Consider the following 19,435-nt stretch of genomic DNA (forward strand, 5'->3'; position numbering starts at 1 on the left):
GCCCATGGTGTATAGGGCATGCAGACATTGTGGCCACGGGATGGGACTTGCAGGGACTCTTGATCCCCCTCCTATGCAATCTTTTTGAAAAAGGGTTGTCAGAAGTAGTTCCTGTGATAAAGCAAGATGTTTTGAAATAGATAACACCAGTGACATCTGAGTCTGCCTCTTTGTGGAGCGGGGCTATTTGTTTTAGTTCAGGAAATAAAACTGAAAACTTGTAGACATGCTGTTACTACTTAAAACTGGCCTCTTCTCTGAGCATGAAATACAGACAGACCCTAAGTACCATTCCCAGCTCTGTTCTCTCTGTAGGATACAAAGCTTTTGTGCACATAATGAACTCAGACATTTTAATAGCTGATTTGTACCCTTCAGGCCTCTGTTGCCATAACCTCTACTGACTCACTGTGGATTATTATGTGGAGCTTAGTATTGTTGATTTACTTTTTTTATATCTGTTCCTGAAGCAATAGAATTTGTCACTTCCGTTTAGAACACATTTGTTGAAATGGTGTTTTTTTTCTAAAGGGCACTTAAGTCATTTTTATTTAAAAGAAACTAATTAAATTTATCTTTCTCATTTGCCTCAACATGACCTTTTGGGAACTTGGAAATTAAATTTTCTCCTAATATTTTACTTTCCAACTTGGCAAACATTTGACATTGTTTTAGATTCTGAACGAAGTTGAAAAAGCACAGATTTCTTTTCAAAAATCACTTCAACTTTGAAACAAGAAATGATAATGATTCTTAATACTTATCTACTCTGGGATGAGCTTTAGTTTTTCTTTAAAAAAATTACAAAGGAGAAGGTAAAGATGAATGTAGAAAATAATGAGACCATAAAATTACTAACTAAAACAAACAATAAACATCCAGGAGGGTGATTTCGACTGTAAATATACTCATTTAAAAATGCAAAAGTGTTCATATTGCCATTTAATAAATATTATTTGGTGTTAATAAACATAATAAATTACTGAACAGAAATTAAAATATCTATTCCTGAGCAGTCTGAATTAAAAATACTAATGGCAATGGCAGTAAAGATCTCCGAAATATGCCAAAATAAAGAAATTGATCAAAAAGAATTTGTTATTTATAACTTAAAATACTTTCCCATGCTTGATCCCATAATCATGTAATAAAATTATTTCAGGAGTTTTAAGAAACTGTTAAAGTTAAATAATAGAGGTTACTTTTTGTTAAAATGTCAACTTTTTGAATAGAACAAATATTTTAACCTTTGAGACAGCATGAAAGGACCTAAAGAATATTATGCTAAGTGAAATAAGTCAGTCAGAGAAAAACGTGTAACACATGATCTCACTTATATGTGGAACCTAATGAACAAAATAAACTGATGAACAAAACAAATCCAGAGACATGGAAGCATGCAACAGACTGATGAGTTGGGAGGGAGGGTGGGCAGGGCAGGAAGAGATTAATCAAAGAACTTATATGCATATATACATTACCCAGGGACATTGAAAATATTACAGTGAAGGCCTGCGGAGGGGGTAGGATCTGGCTGGAGGAGGTCAGTGGGGGAAAAAACAGGGGACATCTGTAATTCTTTCAACAGTAAAGAAAAAAATTTTAAAAAGAAATATTTTTATTGTTAAGATAATTTTACCCTATAAAAATAATAATTGCATAGAGGTTTATAATTTATGGAGGTCTCTCCATATATATCTCCTAAAGACATAGGTAAGACAAGTATTTATTTAACTCTATTTAAAGATATAAAGTAGAGCTCAGAGAAGTAAAAAGATTTACCCAAATCACATAGATTAAGTGTCAAACCCGGGACCTGAACACAAGTCACCTGACCTCAAATCTACTTTTTGGTTAATCAAGAAACGTACCCTTCTTCAATTCCTGCCAAAGCAATGGAGACAGTTTTCTATGTGATTTAGCAAATTGAAGTGCTCCCTTTATTCACCTGCCTCATCATTATCATCACTGTTGGGTATTTCCGTACTGTAGAACTTGCTGCTTCGGAGAACTCAGAGAGGAGTGAGAAGAGCAAGTCTTGGGCCAGGCTTTCAACTAAGAGGCCAGTAGGGGAGAGGCCAGGAAGATGGAGTGACAGAAGGTGTGTATATTTACTAAGCAAGGGTACCAATTCTAAGAACCCGTGGCCTTCACAAAAAGCAGGGATCGTCTGGGAATTGGGGTGAACAACAAGCAATTCAATCTTCCTTTTTTTCTTAAGTCAACTATATTGTGGTATAATTTATATACAATAAAATGTGTGTATTTTCAGTGTGCTGTTCAATGATCACTACAGTCAAGTCCAAGAGCATTTCCATCATCCCCCAAAGTTCTCTCCAGCTGTTCTGCAGTCCGTCCCTCCTCCCACCCTCGTCCTCAAACAACTACTGGCCTAGCAGGTTTTTAAAAACTTGGAGAGTGAAGATGGAAGGAAATAGTGAGAACAAAAGGAGGACTTAAACCAAATGCATTTCCCAATTGTTAGAATCCCAGGTTATAAGACTAAACAAAATTTCCAGGCAAGGCAGGACAGTGAATTGGGTTTATGGGGGAGGGACAGCCACCTGCTCTCTCTCCCTGTTCCTTCCCCATAGTCATTTCCTGGTTTCTCACTCCCTATCTCATCACAACTTCAGTCCTATCCATGGCTTATATTACAGAATGATAATGTCACTTTCAGAGCCCTGTCGTATTGAGACCACACTGGTAGTTTCCACCACCATCCTAGATGTCCATGAGTCATAGTCATGATTTGACTCAAGTTGTTCTTAAAAGTCTGGGGGAGGAAGGCTACAGATAGACCTCTTAGAGAAAGCTTTTGATGCTCTCCTAGTAACATGCAACCAGTGCACATATCGCGTTCAATTTCAGGTGTCCACAGGGAAACCCCAAACCCACTCCTGGTATCCAAGGTATGTCCTTGGTATCAGTGTCAAACTTCCCATACCTTGTGGTTTTCAGCTCCCTGCTCTGGGCATACCAGGGAGAAATATTGCATTCTGCGCAAAAGAGTTCAGGAAGGCCTCTGCTAATGTATTAGCACTTTCTCTGTAAAGCATTTTTTTCTTTTATAACACTAGATCTTTGGCTGTGTTTGAGGTGGAGACCTCTCACCACTTAACACAGAAAATAATTTTCTAAAGAAAGACAGGTAGTTAAGGAGTGATGTGTGGCTTTTCCAAAAGCAATGCAGCAAAGTGTGGAGAGAACACAAGGCCAGCGTGCCTCTTAGTCCTGTTTTCTCCCAGTAGCTGTGGGTATAATGTTTAAAAAGGAACAGACTTCTCTGGGTATCCACTATATGCTTATCTTTCCAAGGAGGAGGGATTAGGTAGGCTAATGTCTTTTAGCTCAGAATTCTAAGATCCCATACCCCCTTCTCTTAAGTCAAACTACCCTTTCTTTTTTTTATAATTGCTCTAAATATTCTGGACACTTGAGGTCATGTTATAAGATATCCAGCATACACATGCAAAACATAAAGATATTTGAAAAGCCCCTAAAACTAAGAAGTGATCTGGAATGTCAATGGCCAGCAGGAGCCAGTTTCTGAGGTAAGCCCACCTCTTTTCAGCCATTCTCTCACAGACACCCCATTTCACAGGGGTGCACAGCTTTATTTTAGGGACTGACTAAACACACTAACAAGGTGACACTGACAAACCCTGTGATGTCTGTAACCGGCATTCTGGGTGGGTGGGTGAGAGCTATGTCAAGGAACAACATATCCCCAATAAATATGTCTTGAATGAATGCATGAAAAGAGTGAAATTCTTACATGATCTGGGCACAGAAGGGGCCACGGGAATAAGTGTGTTAGATATTTTAGCTTATATTAACTGTGACTATTTGATTTATTAAATTGCATTTAAGGTAAGCCTGACTTGGAAGGTTCTTTGCCTGTGCAATGGGCACTGAATTTGTTCTATTTGCTTCACTTCTAATCCTCTTTAAAAAGAACACAATTAAACTGGTGCCAAACAGCCCCCCTGTGCACAGAGGTCAGCCACTTCTCAAAATAACTTTCTCTGGCTTTATAGTTGTGGAGACTGTGATGTGTCTCTGGGAGTTTCCCTAATTCTTTGTAACATTTTAAAATAAGTACTCTGGGGCAGCTAAACATATAACTTGTCATCTAAATATGCATTTAGAGACATCTAATACATATTATAAATATGTATTTAGGGATTTTCTTACAAGGACTAAAGAGCTTTATAATAACTCCTTTGGAAGGATTGCATCCTATTGCATTATATGTGTTCACGCTCTTAAAAAATTCATGCTATTTTCCTGATAGACCAGGATGTCTGATAACAGATGGTAATGAGACACTGTCAGTGAGGCCTAGAGAATCTCAGATTTCACACATGATGCAAAGCCCCATTCTTCATAAAGACACGGTATGTAGTGAGGAGCTAAGGATTTTTTTTTCATATAAATAATGCAATAATACAGTTGCTCACTTGTCAGCCCATAAGTGGACAAACACAATCCACATGAACTGGGTCATCAGGTTTAAGGTGATCTGTGAGAGGAGCCTTCACACGATTCTAGGTGGGATGTAAATGCTATAAGAGGCAGATGGCTGAATGCAGCACGTTCCTACATAGGATCCTGGGCCCTTCCCCAGTCAGATCCTTTTGGCTCCGGGCATGTATTGTCTAGAGCAATGGACACCAGCATTTTTGATTAAGTGCTCCATCGGTAAAATATTTTTGTAAATGTTCCTCCACTATATGTCTATTCATCAACTTGTAAGCTATTTATATTGAATATTAAAGCTTAATTTATGTTTATTTTTCAATAAAACATAAGTATTGATATTTTTCCTCACACTTCAATGAGTCACCAGGTTCCTGGATTTGGAGAAGTCAGCCCAGATAGGGAAGCATGTCTAAGACATGTATGGCTTCATTACAGTCTCTTCACCACATGCATAGAAGGGAGTCCAAGCCTGTGGCCATAGCAGCAGTTGTCTTTGGCCACAGGAGAAGCTATGAATGGGGCAGAGGGGGAGTTTTCATCGGTTTACTTGTTAGAATGATTCTAGGTGGGCAAGGCACCAGGACCCCCAGAAAAGTTGGTCAGAGTGGAAAGATGAAGAGGACTGGCCACACCCCCTGCTCGAGGCACTGCCCCAGAACAAACGTGACCACTCCAGTCCTCACCCAGTGGCTTCTACAGGCAAAACAAGTGCCTTTACAGTGAGCATCCTCTTGTGCACAGGGCAAAACTCCGAAGCAGGGCTCTTCCTTCAGCCCCATCTGCTTCTCTCTACAAGCCTTTCCCCATCTCTGGTTGTACTAAGTCTCCAGGGTCCTCATTTCTTTCTCATCACAACAACGAGACCATGTTACCAGGAAAACGTTGTGATAAACAGCGTCACCCTTTCTTTTATTTGATAAATGTTGTTGAGTTCCAATAATGGGCCAGGTTGAGAAACAAGTGATTGATCAGGAATTCCTCCCCTAAGGGCTATCTGCTTACTGTGTGTCCCCTGTTGCTAAAGGTTCAGGTGTCTGTAACCAGATCTCCCAGGCACGGCGGAGGCCATGCCACAGACCACCGAAGCCTCCCAGCAGCCTGGCCAGTCAGCTGAATCCAGATCACACGGAGATTATTTTTCTGGAAAGGAGCCAGCTCTTTTCCATTTAGTTGATACACAGACAGGAACAAAGATCATGGCCCAGGATTCATATACACCTGGAATAGTGCCTGGGTTGGGGATATGTCAGAAGGGGTGCAGAATGAGAGGAGGTGGCCAGGTCAATGCAGAGATGCACAGCAGGACAGGATCAGCAAGGCAGCCCGCATGAAGCTACGTTAGTGTGTCTATCGGCAAGTGTAACTTCTGTGGCCCTCAGAAGCACATGGTAATTGGGTGAATGTCTTGGTTTCTCTTAGAGTGCCTTATAGCTTTACCCCCACCCCAAGAATACAACATAGAGCATATTCTTTTGTAGGTTGGAAAAGGTGGGTGTGGGGGTCATTCAGATCCAGCCAAGTTGCCAGGTCATTAATTCATCAACCATTCATTAAAGGCCTCTCTCTCTCTCTCTCTCTCTCTCTCTCTCTCTCTCTCCCCTCCCTCCCTCCCTCCCTCCCTCTCTTTTAGAAAGGAGGAGAGAGAAATGATGTGAGAGCAAAATAATGCCTCCAACCCGGGCATGTGCACTGACCGGTAATTGAACCAATAACATTTCAGTGCATGGGACAGCGACTAACCAACTGATCCACATCAACCAGCTAGGGCTAAAGGCTTCCTTAACTGTGAACAGTACCAGAGGCCCAAAGCAAAAAGGCATAGGTTCAGCTTACAAAAAGCTTGCAGTAATTTAGGAGCAATAGACGTTTAAATTCATAAGAGAGAGAAAAGTGTGAAAGTGGATGTATGTCATATTCAATAGAGGCAAATGGGAAAAAGAGATCAATTATGCTTGATGGGAAGGTGTCAAAGACCTTGTATGCATACTAGTATATGCATAACCCATGGACACAGACGATAGTGTGGTAAAGGCCTGAGGTGGGGGTAGGGAGCAGGCTAGAAAGGGACAATGGGGAAAAAGGGGGACATGTGCAATACTTTCAACAATAAATATTTTTAAAATTAAAAAAAATTAAATTAAATTTTAGAAAAAAGGAAATACTGACAGAGCCGAGAGGGTCTTGCAGGTTGAGTAGCAATGCCAGCACACTGAAGGGTGTGAGATATTCCCCTGGAGGAAACAGCATGCTAAGTAGCGTGGCATAAATGCAGAACTGTGCATAGCTCAGTACATTTGTAGCATGGCTGTCTGTGGGAAAATGGCTGGAGACAGAGGCTGGGCATGTAGGCAAGGAAAAACTCATGGAAGGCCGTGGGCCATGCTGAGATTTCTGGGACTTGATCAGTACACAAGTGGGAATTATTGAAGATTTCTAAGAAGGGAAATGCATTTTAGAATGGATTGAGCCTGTTGGACTCATTATCACTTTGCTGAGTATTTCAAAACAGGAGTTCTCAAATTCACTACAACACATGACATACGATATTCCCGCATGAAGCACTGTTATACTAGTAACTGTGTTGGTGATGTTCTGCTTAATTTCCTGCACTAGCTGTAACTCCATTGCTTTCTCTCTTTATCTGAAAGAAGCCTGTCCGATTTCAAGCAAAGGAGGGTGGGTTTATTATAAAGATCATATTGCAACAAACAATAAGCCACTTATGAAGTTCACTACTGAATTACTGTCATTAAACACCAGCTCTACACCAGATTGTGACCTGCCAGTGGGTTATGATCATGAGTGACCACTACTGTTTCAAACATGTATGTGCCCTGGGAGCTCCTATCTGAAAAAGTCTAAACACCCAATATGTTAATGAAGAACTGAAGTTTATGCATAATTTCTCTATATAGTGTGTACATATAACTTCCCAGTACAATTACAGAACATAAGACTATGTATACTAACACAAATATACTTACGCTCTCCCCTGGACCTGCAAAAGACTGAATACCCCATACACAGCCCAGTGGGGCAGGCTGGCCTCCCCGAGGGCTAGTGACTCTTTCTCCCAGGTCACCCTCATAGTGGTCCAGGAGTCCTCACCCTCTCTCCTGGAAGTGATGGGCGCCTCCCTGTTCTGCCTGGCAGGTGTCGGGAACAGGCTGTGAGGGAGAAGTAGACCAGCTGGGCTGATCACCCCAGGGCAGGTGAGGAATATGAAGAGCAGAGGGTGGGCTAGGAGTGCAGGAAATGTCCGCATAGGAAAGAAGGCAGTTGTGCACAGCTATTCATTTTCTCTTACACAGGATTACATGTTCCTTTAAGGGGAGGGGAGAGGGGGGGGGTGATCAACGTACATTCTTTGTGAATCCAAAGTACTTTTATGTTTACTTCCCATCCCCAAACTCTGTGTCATGTTGCCAGAATGTATTTGATGTAACTTGTGTCACAGGTGAGCCATCTCACCTATTGAATGTGACCTTTTGAAAATGGTGATACATGTCACGTATATGGAGCTTGAATGAGGTACATGAACATATGCTGAAGGGGAAGAGGATATGCCTCTATTTCTAAAATGCCATGGCTTTTTTAAGTCGAAAATTTAAACCAGAAGAGCAAAAAATAAAAAGTGAAAATATAACTCTCTTACTAAACTGGAAACAATCTGAACATCCTACAAAAGGAAAATGGTTCAGTAATAGTAACACATAGAAAGAGGGAATATTAGCCAGGTGCTAAATTAGTACTAAGGAAATTGATACTAAGTAACTAAGTACTGTGTTAAGTCAACAAGTGTATAACATCAACTGGTGTACACCATAAATCAGGAAGAAGCAGGTGTGGTTAAGCCCTGAGCAGGGAGGGGGGTGTTAAAGTGAAGAGTGGGTATATATAGTTCTGTGGTGGAATGATGAGAAAGCTTTACTTATTTTTTCCACCAATTTTTTTACTGACAGTATCATAGCATAATGATAATAACATGGCAATAACATAAAAATGTAACTATTGTGACAAGCTGAGATACAAACAGGAATTTTGTCTGGTGTGCAGTAATTTTGTTCTTTTTCCAACAAAGTAACCCATATCATTCTGGATGCAGCCGACCCTTTGCCCCATTGATGACATGTACTTCTTATACTGACTCAAAGGACTGAGGACAAAGAAGGAGCCCTCCATCACTGACAGCTTATCCTGGCAACCTGGGAGTTAGCGGAGTTCCAGGAAACGGGCTGATCCAGCACTTTCAGCTGTTCCTCACTCACTCGCACTTTGTTGAAGGCTTATAGATCCCATCTCCTTTGACAAGCCGTCCTTACTCACTCTAGCACATGGGGCGTTCCCTTTTGGAATACCCGCAGCCTGCCTACCAGTATACTAGTTATCTGGGGGTCACAATCTATTTTGTATTGTTAGTAATTCTCTGTGTGTGTGTGCTGCCTACAAACTTCCCTGAGACTTTGTTATACTTCTCTGAATTGCTCCTCACAGCATCCTGTGTGTAGTACGTAGGCATAGGGGAACAGGTCCGAGATAAGTCATTGATGAGAGAGATAAGGGTGTACTGAGTCGCAGGTCAGCCAGGTGCCGGTCACATCCAGATGAGAGTGTGCCTGACTGAAAAGTCAGTGAGCCTCTGGTGGGCATTCTGACCACATCCCAAACACACCGATCTCCCCCTGGTTTCTTGTCCTTATTTACTTTCTTTGCACTTACTCTGATCTAGAAATAGAGGGCTATTAGTCAAAGGTAATGTCTTTAGAAGTCCTGAGAAGACAACTTCCCACGGTAGATTGCCATACTTAATTAATTACCTAAAATTACCTGAAATATGAGTGCACCCCTTTACCTTAAAAAAACACGAAGGCACTCCACATTTGCTGAATTTTGGTTATTATATCTTGATGGAAAACCCTCTTTGAAAGTTTTCTCTAAGGGCTTATGATGCTATCTAATTATCTCACCCAGCTATCAATAGTAGACTAAGGAATTTGGGTTTGCAGGTGACCTCTCAATGTAGAGATGTGGGATTCTCCCCTCCCATACTCCATCTCTCCCAAACAAAGCAACCATATGGAAATCAGCCTTAGGCTACAAATGCTATTGGTGCTTTGCTCCTTGGATTAAAAGGTTATTAACAGATATTCATAATACATCATGATTTGGAACATATTCAAATAAACCTTATTTAAAAAGAAAATGTATTGGCTATGATTCCATAAAACATTTCTAAGGCTAGGAATCTTGTAAGGCTAGTTTTTTTGTTGTTTTTTTTTCAGTCAACTGATATCTGCTGTTGCCAAAAATTATGCAGCATCTATGGTTGAAAAGACAGCTCTGCATTTTGAAACTCCTGCCCATAAACATTTAAAAGACAAATGGTGTATATAGCTGGCAGAAGAACAGCAAGTGCAAAGGTCCCGGGGCAGAAGCATGTCAGGAAGGTTTCAGGAATGGCAAGGTGACCAGACTAGTGTGACTGGAGCACAATAAACAGGTGTGAGAAATTTTATGAGAGGAGAGAAGTAATAAAGAGTCAAATTTCATTACTATTATATACTAGTAAATAACATTGTATCTACATTCCTTTACAGTAATAAACATATCACTTATCCTGCCTGTTGTAACAAGAATGCTCCATTTTATCTTTGCATTGGACATTTCTCACTATACCTTGTTCCCATCTTCTCCATTTGCATCATACATTTCTTTTTACTTCTGACTTTTGTCCATTTCCAAATTATTTGTTGTGTATTTGCCTCCTGTGTTTAACTTGTTTTTCACTTTCCATATGATTATTTCTCCATTAAAAGTCAATTGCAAGGTGGAAATGTTTAAAAGAATAGTAATAATAATGATATTTTGGGAGTTAGGGATGATTGCCCAGGAAACAGAGACATTTGTCTTGAAGGATATGTGACCTACAAGTCAGACATACTTAACAAGGACCCAAAGAGACTCATCAAATAGATACAAAATAGTTCTATGGGAGTGAGGGTCTTAGGGCTAAGAGGACACTACTTACGATTAAGCTCACAGGGCTGCCATGAAAAGGTGTCAAGCAGAGTGTGGGTGGGATAGTGGCATTACAAATGCAAAAGGAAAAGGCAACTAGTTGATGATAAATACGTGAGTTTGGTTGTAGTGTTTGGTTTTATAAAGGTCAAGAAAGTAATTATAAATTTGAGTTTTAGAAATAGGTTCTTCTGAAGATTTCACAGAAGTCACAATTCTCACTTTCTTTTTCTACTATCCTTTTAATGAGCTAATCTATCTGAATAAACATATTCTGAATTACCTCCATGTCCTCACCATTTATGTCTTTCATCTGAAATAACCTGGCTGAAATTCTTTTTGATTAAAAAAAATGTCCTCTGTGGTCACCAATGACCTGACCAAGTTGTCTATCTTCTGTTCTTGAGCTCAGCCTCTCCCACTTAGACATCATTCAATATCATCTCCTTGGCTTTATCTTCAGAAACCTTGCACACTAGCTTTCCTTTCTAATGTGATGCCTGCCAGTTTTTAACACGTCTCCCTCACATGTGCATGGTGGTTTTATTCCAAAGCTTAGCTGGGGTCTTGTGCTTTTGCCTAGGAGCTCCTTTCCTTTCCAAACAGTAATTCCCACAATCCCACCCAACACAGGTTTGCATCTGACTTTCCCAAGGCAATCCTCAGTCCAATCTTTCTTGCTGACTATAGTTTGGTGTCACACAGATTTCTTGCCAATGACAAGTGAAAGATAACCACAGCCAAGTTCGTTATAAAATTCCTATTTACAGTTTACGGCAAACACCCACTTTCCTGTCATTTTGTTTGGCTTTATTGATAATAAAGATAGTCTCTTTCCGCCTTGTGTCCTTACTCATGGGAGGCTCTTTAAGTTCTCTCTTTCATTTCTTCATTCTGCCAAGTCGCTATATTTATTTCTCCCTTGTATGTCTTACAGATGTTCCTCTGTTTCAAAAACCACTATCTTCATCCAATCTCTAAACATATTCACAACTGTCCTAGCACATGTGCCAAACCCTGATTTTCATCCCTCCTTTTCTTCTCCCAAGTTCAACTTATTTGTGAGCAACTAGCTTTTATGTAACTCTCCAGACTCATCATAAAGAGTGTGCTCAATAAAAGTTGGAGGGTGACATTGCCCATCACTTGAGACTCTCTTGGATGCACTGTATCCACCACCCCCCTCTTTTTTCTTACTGCCTGGAATGCTGTTTCAAATAAAACTACTATCTTTGTATTCAAATTCCTCTTGGCAATTGAGCTCTGGAAAATTTTTAATAGTATCTTGGTGAAGGGTTTTTAAAGATTTAAGTGAGTCTGGATTTTTTTTAGACCTCACAGTTACTTTTTATCTGCTTTTTATTGTCTTCTTAACTTGGCCTCTAAACCCACAGGGCAGAAATTAGGGATAAAAAATTCAGTCATGAGCACTGCATCAGCAGTACTTTTAGCTCTGCCTTTGCAAAGTGAATGAGAAATCCCGCAAGGAAAAGTTGTGATGAAAAGATACACCATGGCCAAGAAGATCTTGTGTAGATCATATCGTCACTTAGGTCACATGGTAAATTCTCTCTGTGAAGGAGATTGCACACATTCAGAGAAGAAAGTACATTCAAAATTATAGTGTTGGCCCAGATCAGGCCGAACTGTATCAGTTGTTTCTAGTAACTATAGAAACAGAAGCACAGAATCTTGAGTGGCTTATAATTAAAGACTTCTAAAGAACTGATCTGTATAAATACAAGGACTGTAAGTATTCATTTTATATAGGTTTTTAAAATAGCTGTGAACTGACTCACAAACATTATTAAATATGTACACAAACTACTTAGTTCTTGGTAAATAGCTATTATTTGATTACAAAAATAAAACATTGCTAATGAAATAATTTCCAAACTATGTGCTGAAATTAATTGGCACAAAGCTTCAATTAGAGCACGCGATGAATACAAGGTGATTCTTTTCATGGTATAGAAATCAGAAATTAAAAATTCACAAAAGCTCCAGTTTTCAGATGACTTTTCAGCTTCTCTCTTTAAATTGGTAGATTCAAATGATGTCATTCTTTCACATTCCACTTATTCCTAAAATACCACCCCACTATTCCAACTGCTACTCGCTGCTGGGAGAGATCACCATCTCAAATGCATTCATTCAGTAAATATCAATGCACAGCTGTGTTACCATTACTGTTTTAAACATGGGGTACACTAGTGAGCCAAAGCAACAAAAACCTTCTCCTGCATGAAGTTTACATTTTAGAGCAGAAAAATAAATAGTAAATGAAATGAAAAGAAAATTAAGGGATAAGCATAATTTGAGATACAGGGGTGAGGGCAAGGGGAAAAATGAGAATAATCCACATTAAGAAGAGATTTGAGCAGATGTGAAGGAGGTGAGAAAGTAAGCTATCTGTGGGGGGAAATATATAGCTGGCAGAAGAACAGCAAGTGCAAAGGTCCTGGGGCAGAAGCATGTCAGGAAGGTTTCAGGAATGGCAAGGTGACCAGACTAGTGTGACTGGAGCACAATAAACAGGTGTGAGAAATTTTATGAGAGGAGAGAAGTAAGAAAGAGTCAAATTTCATAAGGCTGTTATCAGAATTCTGGCTTTTACTGTGTATGAGATGAAAGTCTACTGTGGGCTTTTGCTTAGAGGAGTGACAGAATCTTATCTACATTTTAAAAGACCACTCTGGCTGCTTTGTTCATATAGGTTCTAGGGCAGTGGTTCTCAACCTTTCTAATGCCAAGACCCTTTAATACAGTTCCTCATGTTGTGGTGACCCCCAACCATAAAATTATTTTCGTTGCTACTTCATAACTGTAATTTTGCTACTGTTATGAATCGTAATGTAAATATCTGTGTTTTCCGATGGTCTTAGGCAACCCTGCTAGCGGTTCTCAACCTATGGGTCACGATCCACAGGTTGAAAACCGCTGCTGTAGAGCCTAAGACCATCAGAAAACACAGATATTTGCATTATGATTCATTGACAGTAGCAACATTACAGTTATGAAGTAGCAACGAAAATAATTTTATGGTTGGGGGACACCACAACATGAGGAACTGTATTAAAGGGTCTTGGCATTAGAAAGGTTGAGAACCACTGTTCTAGGGGATAAGAGAGGAAGCAGAGAGAAAATTTAGGAGGCTACTGCGGTCAAGAGATGATGGCAGCTTGTACTAGAAGGGTAGCAATGGAGGTGGTAAGAAATAGTGAGATTATCAATATATTTTGAATATAGAGTCAACTGGGTTTTTCTGAAAGGTTGTATGTAAGGTGTGGGAAAGGAGCAAGGTCCAGGATAATTCCAAGATGTTTTGGGCTGAGATGGGGAAGCCTGCAAGTTGAATAAAGTTTGGGGTAAAGATAGAAAATTCACTTTAGAACATGCAAAGTCAAATAATTCATTTACACTATCCAAATGTGTTAGCAGTTACAAATTAGAAGTCCCAGGAATTAGACTTCTTTTATAAACACCCCCTTCACTCATCCCAGGTTTCGCTAGAAGCTAAAGTCACAGCACGGGCACATAACGAGAAAGAGTTCTACAGGAGACTCATGGGTTAAAGAGATGTTTGGGAGGTTATTTTTGGTGCTTTCAATGCAAACAGTAGAATGAAAATTTAGTCTATTTGGAAGAAAAGCCAGTCCCAAGATTTTTATTTTGTCTCACCTCTAGGAAAAAGAGAATTTGCAATTATAGCAAATTAGCCGAATCATTTGTATGGCCTATGACTCAGACAAATCAGTGCTCTGCAGGTCTCCTGCAGGAGGTTCTCTTTGAGTCTAGGGAAATGAATCTGATTAAGAGCCAGAAATAGAGGCTGGTATCCAAGGTGAACGAGTACTTCTTTTTACTCTCAAACTAACTAGTTCCTGCTTAGTTCCTTTGCTAATTTCAGACTATACAGGGTGGGGGATGAAACAATAGGATTACTGCTGTGTACACAAATGTGCTGAGAGAAATTTACACAACTCATTTTCCGTTAGCCTGGAACTGAGTATATAAAACTTTTCTGACAATAATTTTGATGCATTGATTCATTCAACAGTAAACATTTACTATTGCTTACTATGGATTATGGATTGTATTAGTGCTGGGGGTAAAATACATAGTAAGACATGACCCTTGTCCCCAAGATCATTTGGGGCTTTCCACTCCCCTAAGAAGGTTAACTGTTCCTTACAATGCCCTGAATGAGCACATAACAATGTGGAACGGCCACAAGACAGCAATGGGCTGACTAGATGTTTGACTGAAGGAACCACTGGCAACTTTTCTTTTAGGACAAGGAAAGGAATCCTCTTTACTGTCAGTGACAAACTGATAACCCAAAGATCCAGTTTTAATGTTGGATCCAAGTAGTCATTTTTTTCATAGCATTTTTTTTTTATATCGCAGGGTTCAAAAGATTAAATTTCCCCATTAGATAAATATCTGTAAAAACATGTTAATAATTTAGAGTACATGAAAGCATCATAAATAGTATCCGTATTAGTCAGGCCAGGCTAACAATGATGTGGCAACAAACAACACCCAAATCTCAAGCCCTTACCACCAGAAGTCCAATTCTTATTTACACTATGTATATAATATATAGGGGGCTCTCCTCTCTAGAATTCTTAAAGACTCAAGTGCTGGGACACTCAGCCTCTTCAGGGGATGAGAGGGTGCTTCATTGACCATGGGATTCCTACTGCCTCAGCCTGACAGAGACACATGCCACTTCCCTTTATGGCCCATAGGCCAGAGCTGATCATATCACCCCTACTAAATGGCAAGGACACTGAAAAATATAAGAAATATTTGGTCAATCCTTTTTCTTTTCCATATTATCTTTTTGTTTAATTGTAAGAAAATAAAACCACAATAATATGACTGGGGAATAGGATCTTAGTGACTCAAAGTATGACTCTTCTTTAAAATGTGTACAGAAATCCGTGGAAAACTATTAAAAAACAAAACAAAACACCTTTCTAAATCCTTAATAAAAGTCAGACAAAAGGATCAAATTATTCCAGTCAATCGTGCTTTTACCCAGAGAGAGCCCAGTATGAATCTTGCCTCTCTCAGGAGCCAGATCCCAATAGGCCAAACTGAGTGGAGCATTCAGAGCACCTGGCAGCCCCAGTACTTTCCTTAGCTACAGTGCCCAGAAGGAGATGAATCTAGCCCAACTGGGTAGGGAGCCACACAGGCTCAGACTTGCCACATGCAGTTTATTGCTTGTCATCGGGGTCTTTAGAGTGCATATTTCAAGACACGAGGTATATCTGGAAAAACAGAGTTTCCACCACTCCAGGAAGCCAATTTTTCATGGAAGATGGAGACAGAGCAAAGAGAGAACATATTATATATTGCTAATGGTTTGAAGGATTATGGAATCAAAAACAGGGACTGATCGCTGACAAACCAGGCTGCGTCTACTGCAGTGACCTCATAGAAATTCCAGACTGTTGTTTAGAATATTTCCTTCTTCATTCAGGAAAACAGTCTTTTCAAGTTTGACCTTCCAAGAAAAGCCCAGCTTCCCCACCACCAACTGCTAGCTAACCACAAAACCCGAAAAGAATAAGGCAAAGTATAAAAAGGGACTGAAACGTGAACACGATATTTCCAACAAGGCTAAGTTTAAAATCTATCCTTCCTCTTCTACCTTGCAATCCAGTGATTTATTTTTAACATTTATTATCTTCCTTTGGGATCAAAATAAAGCTGTCAAATAATTGTGGTCTGTTTGTTTGTGTGTGTGTGTGTGTGTGTGTGTGTGTGTGTGTGTGCTGATTCTGATGACCAGCTGTGTTTAGTCCTTTGTAAAGGTCAGAGTAAGGCCCCTTTTTTTCCCATCTGGCGTATTTCTTACAAAAAACACATTGATATAAACATACATATTCCTCTTGTGCACTCGGTCTTGCCCTTGGATTGATTCTGGGTAGGTCAACGGGCCCTCACATATGATTCAGAGGGAACTATGCCATGGGGACCACACATTATCCATTTACAGAATAAATTCTATATACCAGACACTCTTTATGGGCTGTGTAGGATGCAAAGTTGGATCAAACACAGATTTGACTCACGAAGTAGCTTCAGTCCAACAGTCTATCATCTGCCTTTAATCAGTCATTATGAAGACTGAGGGGGTGAGAAAGTCATATTTATTTATCACCGCTCCTGGGGGCATCCAAAATGAGGAAACTGAAGAAAATGGTCAAGAAGAGAGACAGAGGGATGGGAGGTGGAAGAAAGAAAACATATCTGCTTTGATTCTATTTATTCCTTTAGAGCCAGCACCCTCCTGCCTCTGATTCAGTTCTACATTGCCGTCAGCCTGCTGAACATTTCAGTCTGGATGGTCCAGAAAGCACTCATTTCAAAAGGATTCAACCCCTATTCCTCCAAACTGCTTCCTATAAACTTGCCTCTTCTGTCAGTCTTTTCAATAATTTATCCCCAGACCTGAAACCACAGTTATCTTGTTTTCTCCTTCTCCTTTAGCCCCCAAACCTAATTACTCTGCCCAACTTTTTCACACATCATTTCTCACTTTCTACTAACAATGCTACCATCTTAATTGAGGCCTCATCATTTCATATCTAGAGGGCTGTCATTGTTTCATACTTGGCCATCTCACTTTTATTCTGCCACCTTCACATCATCATTTATGCTTTTAGCCAACTTTGTTGGAATGCTGAGTTTAATGGGATGAGGAAAATTTAGTTTATTTGTTAAAACTTAACATTCAGAATTTTGATGAAATTGCTGAATGCCCGTTTTACAGTTTGCATTTTCAAAAGCATGAGGGATCTCTGGACAGAATGTGATTCTCACAGTACTAATGATTTCTTTCTCTTAGTCTTTCCCACATCTTATAGTAGAATTGATTTTCACATCTAAGCCATATTTTATGTTTACTCCATTATGCTTTGGAAAGAGACTAAGAGTTATCTAGGGATTCTGAGCTTGTGATGGTGTGCTTCTATCTATGTAAATCAGGCACCTCCATACACCACAACTTCAGTGAGTTCTTGCTCTAATTGATCATTAACCTCAAAACCAGAATGTGATTCATAAAACACTGAATTGCAATGTTTAAAAAAAAAAAAGGTTACATTAAAATAAAGCAAAAGATACATGACCTGCAGTAATCACACAAATATCTATACAATGAGGCTCTTTTTATTAAAATATAAACCCTGGTATTTTGTGGCAAAATCATTATTTATTTTTGCTGGAGAAGTTTACTGAATAATGAAAAGCCATGGTAGTCTCCACTGTTGCATTTACTCATGTTAGTCTGCATGACAAGCTGTTGTTTAGAGACACATTTTATAATAAGATACTTGGTTATATGTCTAAGAATATAACCAAGTATGAAATGTAAAATATTTTATTAATATTCCAATAATACATAGCTCAAAGGCCTGATTCAAACTTATATTTGCACTGTCTGTGAAAAAAAGCATAGCAAAAGACATTAAGAGTATAACTAAGAAAGAAGTGATACTATCTAAAATACTGAAGAAACAATAGCATGATAACAATTAGTACATTATAGATTGTAGTTTATTTATAGCTTATAAAGAGCGATTTAGCACTGTATCTCAGCATTCAACCCAGTGTCTGGTACAAAGGCTCAGAACATTTTTTGTGAAATGAGTCCATTGGAAGGATCCGTTCACAAAGAACAAGTGAATCATGTTACCCTCTTATTATAAATAGCTCATTAAGTTTTTGATAAATCACTTATGACCTAGTTTTAAAAATAATTTTTTGCATCTTAAATATTCACACTTCTCACCAAAGCAAAAAGGACTTGCATTTGATCATTCAGATTTTTGGTTTTTCTAAACTGGATTGTTTTAATTTGGAAAGCACAGTTCTCCCAAGTGATGCTCAAACCAACTTATAATTTAAAGTGGTTAGTTTTAGAGATGCTTTTTCATCTCAAGTGAGGTCACATGATCTTTTCAGCACAGTTGCCTATTATGCTTCCTCTCAGACAAAGTCAAGTCACTTCACCTTTTCTTTGGGGGTGGGGAGAGCTGCTCACTAACTCTGTGTGTGTATGTATATGCATATACAGTATATACATACTAGTGACCCGGTGCACAAAATTCATGCATGGGGAGGTGGGGGGGGCGATGAGTTCCCTCAGCCCAGCCTGCACCCTCTACAATCGGGGACCCCTTGGGGGATGTCTGACTGCCTGTTTAGGTCCTGTGGGATCAGGCCTAAACCGGCAGTCAGACATCCCTCTTGCAATCTGGGACTGCTGGCTCCTAACCGCTCACCTGTATGCCTGCCTGATCACCCCTAACTGCCTCTGCCTGCCTGATTACCCCTAACCCCTCTGCCTGCCTGCCCCTAACTGCCCTCCTCTGCCAGCCTGATCTCACCCAGAAGTGCTCTTGCCTGCTGGCCCGATCACCCCTAACTGCCTCTGCCTTGGCCCCCACCACCATGGCTTTGTCCAGAAGGAAGTCGGACATCTGGAAGATGGCCGATCGACCTGGTCTAATTAGCATATTACCTTTTTATTAGTATAGATAGATTATATAGCATAGGATTGCTTAAATGGGGGGGGGGCGCCTTTTTCACCAGGAGATGCTCTTGGTAGACAAAAATACATAATCCCTATATCTGGACTGATAGCCAGCCATATGCACTATACTGCCAAACCAGTCATTAAAAAATTGAACTGCTTTCTAACACCTTATACCAAACAGCTGTTGCCCTTAAAACCCCTCCTCAGCCCCCACCTTAGGTTCTGCCTTCATAGTTCACCCAAATTTGGTTCTGATTGGTCTGTTGCTATTGCAGTCAGCATCTCTGGGCCTATCTCTGGGCCTGATCAGAGAGGTGAGGTTGATTAGCAGCCCCTGCAGCTGCTGGTGAGGCCTGGAGAGAAAGAGAGGCAAGG

The sequence above is a fragment of the Eptesicus fuscus genome, chromosome 5 (assembly GCF_027574615.1).
Source record: "Eptesicus fuscus isolate TK198812 chromosome 5, DD_ASM_mEF_20220401, whole genome shotgun sequence".
In the NCBI taxonomy this organism is placed as follows: domain Eukaryota; kingdom Metazoa; phylum Chordata; class Mammalia; order Chiroptera; family Vespertilionidae; genus Eptesicus; species Eptesicus fuscus.